Consider the following 6,455-nt stretch of genomic DNA (forward strand, 5'->3'; position numbering starts at 1 on the left):
GGGGGGCACCGCTGGACACTCACAGGGCCGTCGGTTGAACTGTGTCTACTGAGCATTTCTTACGGGCAAGGGGGACACGGGGCCCATGAGCCGCGGCCTCGTACAGGTTCCAGACCCGTAGGGGCAAAGATATTACTCTCACACCGGTGAGTCTATACTGGCACCTGAGAAAAACGCTCTCAGGGAAAGGAGTCCGCTTCAGTGAGGGTGTATTACAGAGGTGACAGAGTGGCCCTTTGTCAAAGCAAGCAGGATCGAATTACTTCCTGCCTAAACCCCGTCCTGGCTTCCCGTCGGTGCCCGTTGCCCGGGCATAAAGCCTCCAGCCCTCCCTGGGGCCCACAAGGCCCTGGGCCTGGGCCACCTCCCTCCTCCACCTCTCGCCGCCCCTCACTCCGTGAGCTGCAGCTACCCTAAGCCTCTTGTGGATCTTCTGATGTGTCCGGCTTGCACCCACCACAGGACCTTGGCACGTGCTGGGCTCACCGCTTTAAACACTCATCACTGGTCTCCACAGCAGCTCCTTCGAGGTCCAGCTCCAATGTCACCTCCTCAGAGAGGCTTCCCCTGGCCGGCGCATCTAAAGAAACACTCCTTATCACGTCGTCCTGTTTTATTTCCATGACACCCGGATATTGTCCGGCCTGATTCTGTCTGTCTCCTTCACCAGTATGCCTGTCCTCACACCAGGGCCCACAGCATGCGAGGGGTGTGATGGTCTGTGGAATGAATGGATGAGTGAGTGAGTGAGTGAGTGAGTGAATAGGGGACCTGACCCCAGCGGGAGAGGTCAGGGAAGGCTTTCTGGGCCGCCCTCTGATAGACAAGGAGGAACCGGGCTGTTAACCTCAAATCTGGCTGAACACCAGAATCCCGGGGGCTCTCGGGCATGCCGAGCAAGGTCCAGGGATCTGTTTTCACACGCCTTCCAGAGGCTTCTGATGAACACTCCAGATAGGCCAGGGGAGGGGGGAGAAGGGTCTTCCAGAAGCCCAAATGTCAGGAGGGACTCCCACGCTGACCTATTCTCCAGCTTCTTCTCACTGAGACAAGCCCAAGGCTGTCTCCCTTTCCACCCTCTCCTTGAGGCGGCTGAGATCCAAGGCGGCCGGGCACCTGATTTTGCACTTGGTGTTGGCTCCCAAGTGCCCCCGCCCCGAGCCGCGGTTAGTGCAATCTGGCTCCGTGGGAAAAGTGCATTTTGCTTCCAGCTCCCTTGTCCCGGCCCTGCCCCCGCACCGGAAAGGGAGAAAGTTGTCAGGTACACCAAGGTGTTTATTTCGGCAACGTGTTTACCACCAGATGGGAATCCAGCTCCTGAAACTCGATCCTCAGGAGCCTCCACGGAAAGAAACAAGACACCGGCACCCTCTGAGCTTTGCTGCGCGGGTGACAGCAGGGAGTCGAGCTCTTTTTTCTCTTCCTTCTCCTTCCACGGCCCCTCCCCATCGAATCTAAGATTTCTCCTGCACGGATAGGTCTTGAATTCTTTGATTTCTCTCCATCTGCGCTGGTTTCAGAATTGGGTCTTCCCTCCCCCACCCCCCCGGCCCCCAGCAGCACCCGCCCTGCCCTCACCTTGATTACCCACTTCTGGCCCCCAGAGACACGGAATAACTTCTGTTGTGACACATCAGCTCTAGCTGGACGGCCAGATGCCCCCTGAAACTCAGGTGCCTCCAAAGCTCAAAGGGACAGCGGCAAACGGTAACCGGAGGCTACTTCTTAATCTCCCCGCGCTATATTCCCTTCCGCCCACCTGCCCCAATGGCTGATATCCTACCAGTTTCTGATTGAAGAAGAATCTGGGGGAAGGTCAGCACTTTTGCTGTCTTCCTGTTGGCACGTTTCATGTTCCTTGGAATTTCTGAAAAACAAAGAACTGAAGTGAGAGATTTCCCCAGCCCAGCACTGACAAGAGGAACTGAGTTCGAGTAAAACAAAACACAAACTCTGATCTTCCTGCAGAACAGTAACTCAGACGCTCTTCCGAGCAAACACTCTCTCCTTTAAGAAGGCACCTTTTGGGACGCCCAGGGGGCTCGGTCAGTGAAGCATCCCACTTTGGCTCAGGTCACGATGTCACAGTTCGTGGGTTCGAGTCCCGCGTCGGGCTCTGTGCTGACAGCTCGGAGCCTGGAGCCTGCTTGGGATTCTGGGTCTCTCTCTTCTCTGCTCCTCCCCCACTCTCACTCTGTCTCTCTGTCTCTCAAAAATAAATAAACATTAAAAACAAACAAAAGAAAAAAGAAAAAAAGAAAGCAAGCACCTCTGAAGCCAAGAACACAAGCTCTCCAAACCCTGTGAGGAAAGGTCAACTTTGCAGTTCGTCTGAATATGAGCCCTGTACAATCCCTATGGTAATGTTACATCTCAAAGCCTCAAGGAAAGCTTCTGGAAAGCCACAGAAGAACCTGGTACTTGAGGTTCCCTTCGAGGGGGGCAGCCAGGGCAGAGCAAGGCTTATCTTCTGCCCAAACCTGTTTATACTTGTGTGGCTTTAACTCATATCTCTGGAGCCTGTGACAGTTCTCCAGAAAAAGTGAAGCCCGTTTTGTATGAAAGGACATGGTCAACAGGGTGAAAAGGCAACCTCACAGAATGGAAGAGAATGTTTGCAAGTCGTGTGTCAGATAAGGGGTTAATATCTAGACTATATACAAAGCTCCTGCAACTCAACAACAACAAATCAAAGAACCCGGTCAAAAAACGAACAAAGGACTTGAGTAGGAATTTCTCCAAAAATGATGTACAAGTGGGTCGACAAGGACATAGAAGGATTCTCCGTATCGCTAGTTGTCGGCGAAATGCCCATCAGTGAGATCTGACCTCACACCCATCAGGATGGCTACCACCCAAAAGACAGAAAACAACCAGCACGGGCAAGGGCATGGAGAAATCGGGAATCCAGCAATCCCACTTCTAGGTATACACCCCGAAGAACTCAAAGCAGGATCTCAAAGAAATAGTCACACACGCGTGTTCACAGCAGCGTTATTCACAATAGCTGAGAGGTGGGAGCAACGCCAGCGCCCGCTGACGGACGAATGGCTCAACACGATGTGTTCCAGCCATACGGTGGAATATCATCCTGCCTTAGAAATTTGGAATGGGGCGCCCAGGGGGGCTCAGTCGGTTAAGCGTCCGACTTCGGCCCAGGTCACGATCTCGCGGTTCATGGGTTCGAGCCCCGCTAGCGCTCTGTCTCTCTCTCTCTGTCCGAAATAAATAAAACATTTTTTAAAAGTTGGGAATAAAATTCCGTCACCTCCTACAACAGGAACGAACCTCGAGAACATTATGCTAAGTGAAATAGGGCAGTCACAAAAGTCAAATAGGGATTCCCGTTACGTGAGCAGTCAGATTTACAGTCTGGGGGGCGGGGGGGGGGCGCCAGGGTCTGGGGGAGCGGGAGCGAGAAGTTCATGTTTAATGAGCTTCTGTTTTCCAAGATGAAAAAGTTCTAGATAGCCTTAACCCTGCACCTTCTAGCTGTGCTCGCTTCTAATGAACAGGATGTGGCAGAGGCGATGAGGTCCGCCTGGCTCTCAGGGGCTGCTCGCTCTCGGACCCCAGACCAAGTGCCGATGCTCTGTGCTGTGTTCTAGCAACAACCGCCAGCGAGGACCCAGCCCAAACCAGCACCAACTGCCAGCCGTGCGAGGGAGGGAGCTTCTTGATTTCCGCAGCCACTTCTGACCCAAGCACCTGACAAAGCTGCGCAGGGACCGCCCTGCTGAGCCCGGTCACCCCCAGAGCCGAGCCACACAATCGTCGGACGGCGTGATTTCCTGCCCCTAAGTCCGGAACGGTTTTTTAAGCAGCGACAGATAACTAAGCAATCCTGCTGAATCATTTTCATTATGTCTGTATATTAGGTATGCTTTTAATACCTCATAAATAGAATTAAAGGGCCATCTTTTACGGGGGTGCCTGGTTGGTTCCGTCGGTCAAGCATCCGACTCTTGATTTTGGCTCAGGTCACGATATCAGTGTTTGTGAGTTCGAGCCCCGCGTTGGGCTCCAGACCTGACAGCTCAGCGCTGAGCCTGTTGGGACTCTCTCCCTCCCTCTCTGCCCCTCTCCCACAGATGCTCTCTCTCTCTCTCTCTTCCAAAATGAAATAAATAAACTTAAAAAAAGATCAGAATTTAAAAATATAATTTAAAGGATAAGTAAAGCCCTACGGCTGCTGTTCAAGTCTAAAAATTTGCACAAAAGCTCAAAAAAAAATTCTAGATCAGTTTTTGCCCCTGTATCTCAAGGAAATACTTTCAGATTTTTTTTTCCTGATTGTGAAATATCTTAAAAGTATACTATATAGTATAGCATCATGCACACCGGGTACCTAGCACCCAGACCTAATAAGTCTTCCTACTGTGACGTATTTCTTTCTGCTTGTTTTTTTTTTTTGAAAATGGTACCAAAAAAAAAAAAAAAACATAAATTTACCATCTTAACTCTTTTTAAACGCGCAGTTCACTGGTGTTAAGTACATTCACGTGGCTAGACACAGAGGTCCAGAACTTCTGCATCTCACAAAAGTAAAGCTCTGTCCCCATAAACAACATGCCCCGCTTCCTCCCTTCCCCAGCCCCTGGCAACCGCCACCCTGCTTTCTGTTTCAATGAGTTCGGCTACTTTAGACACTTCATATAAGTGGAATCAGGCGGTGGTTGCCTTTGGTGATTGGCTTCTTTCTTTCTTTCAATTGAGGTGAAACGACAGAAAAGTAACATTTTCCTAGGAACAGTTCGGGGGCATCCAGTCCTTCCACGATGCTGTGCAACCCCATTTCTGTCTATTTCCGAGACTTTTCATCACCCCAGATCAAACCCCGCCTCCATTAACGTTACTGCCTGCTCCACCCCCACCCCCACCCCACCCCAGACCCTGGCACCCACCAGGCTACTTCCTGTCCCGATGGATTTGCCGATTCTGGACATTTCATATAAATTAGATCAGGCATCATGTGGCCATACTGTCTCTGCTTGTTTGGGAAATGCAATATCGGGGCGCCCGGCTGGCTGCGTGGTAGAGCAGGTGACTCCTGATCTGGGGGTCCTGCGAGCTCCACATCGGGTATGGAGATTATTTAAAAACAAGACCTTAAAAAAAATACATTATTACTGACTGACGCCTCTGTCCAGTACCATGCCCGTTATTCTAATAACTAATAAAGAATTTTTTGAAATAGAAGAACTGTATTTCAGGATGATAACAAGACTCAAACTTGTAGGGACGCCTGGGTGGCTCGGTCGGTTAAGTATCCAGCTCTTGATTTGGGCTCAGGTCCTGATCTTGCGGTTGGGGAGTTCGAGCCCCACGTCAAGCGCTGACGGTGCGGAGCCTGCTTGGGATTCTCTCTCCCCCTCTCTCTGCCCCTCTCCTGCTCATATGCTCTCTCTCTCTCTCTCGAATTAAATAAATAAAAACTTTTAAAAAAAGGCTTGACGTTGTAGTAAGAATGTCTCTCCAAGTTGGAACCAATTATTGTTATCCACTTGGTACTTATTTCACAGACTTTAATTGAGCGCCTACTATCGCCAAGCCCTGTTTGTGGCCCCGGAGATACGGCAACGAAAAGGCAGGTGAGGCTCCTGCTTTTATTTTTATTTTTTAAGTTTATTTACCGATTTTGAGAAAGTGAGAGCACACACAGGCAGGGGAGGGGCAGAGAGAGAGAGAAAGAGAATCCCAAGCAGGCTCCGGACTCTCAGGGCAGGGCCCAGTGCGGGGCTCAAAACCGAAAGCCATGAGATCGTGACCTCAGCGGAAGTCAAGGTTGGAGACTTAAGCGACCGAGCCCCCCAGGCGCCCTGAGGCCCTTGCTTTTAAAGAACGGTGGAGGAGCACCTGGTTGGCTCAGTAGGTAGAGCGTGCAATTCTTACAAAAAAAAATTTTTTTTTTAATGTTTATTTATTTTGGGGAGAGAAAGAGACACGGAGCTTGAGTGGGAGAGAGGCAGAGAGAGGGGGGGACACGGAATCCGAGGCAGGCTCCAGGCTCTGAGCCGTCAGCACAGAGCCCGATGTGGGGCTCGAACCTCGCGAACCGTGAGATCATGACCTGAGCCGAAGTCGGACGCTTAACAGACAGCCACCCAGGCACCCCGAGCGTGCAATTCTTGATCTCAGGGTCGGGAGTTCAAGCCTCATGCCGGATGTTAGAAATTACTTAAAAAAATAAAATCTTAGGGGCACCCGGGCGGCTCGGTTGGTTAAATGTCTGACTCTTGACTTCGGCTCAGATCGTGATCCCAGGGTCCTGAGACTGAACCCCACGTCCAGCTCTGCGCTGACCGCATGGAACCTGCTCGGGATTCTCTCTCTCCCTTTCTCTCGGCCCCTTCCCTGCTTCTGCTCTCCCTCTCAAAATAAATAAGCATTTAAAACAAAATGTCTATCATCAGCTGAATGGAGAAAGAGAAGGCCGCCGTCCACATCGGGGAATA

The 6,455-nt window shown here is 51.1% G+C and overlaps 1 long non-coding RNA gene across 2 annotated transcripts; it reads right to left on the bottom strand.

Moving 5' to 3' along the window:
* Positions 1-598: 598 nt before the first annotated feature.
* Positions 599-5,278, bottom strand: LOC121010419 (uncharacterized). 2 transcript variants are annotated; one of them, XR_005781148.1, is made up of 3 exons: positions 4,905-5,278; positions 1,784-1,867; positions 599-719 (listed from the first exon to the last, which is right to left on the bottom strand). It is a non-coding gene; the product is annotated as an uncharacterized LOC121010419 (long non-coding RNA). The 2 variants fall into 2 exon arrangements; XR_005781147.1 differs by lacking the exon at positions 4,905-5,278 and adding an exon at positions 2,270-2,471.
* Between the last annotated feature and the right edge of the window lie 1,177 nt (positions 5,279-6,455).

This window comes from Herpailurus yagouaroundi, unplaced genomic scaffold (genome assembly GCF_014898765.1).
Source record: "Herpailurus yagouaroundi ecotype Mexico unplaced genomic scaffold, PumYag 191, whole genome shotgun sequence".
NCBI lineage: Eukaryota > Metazoa > Chordata > Mammalia > Carnivora > Felidae > Herpailurus > Herpailurus yagouaroundi.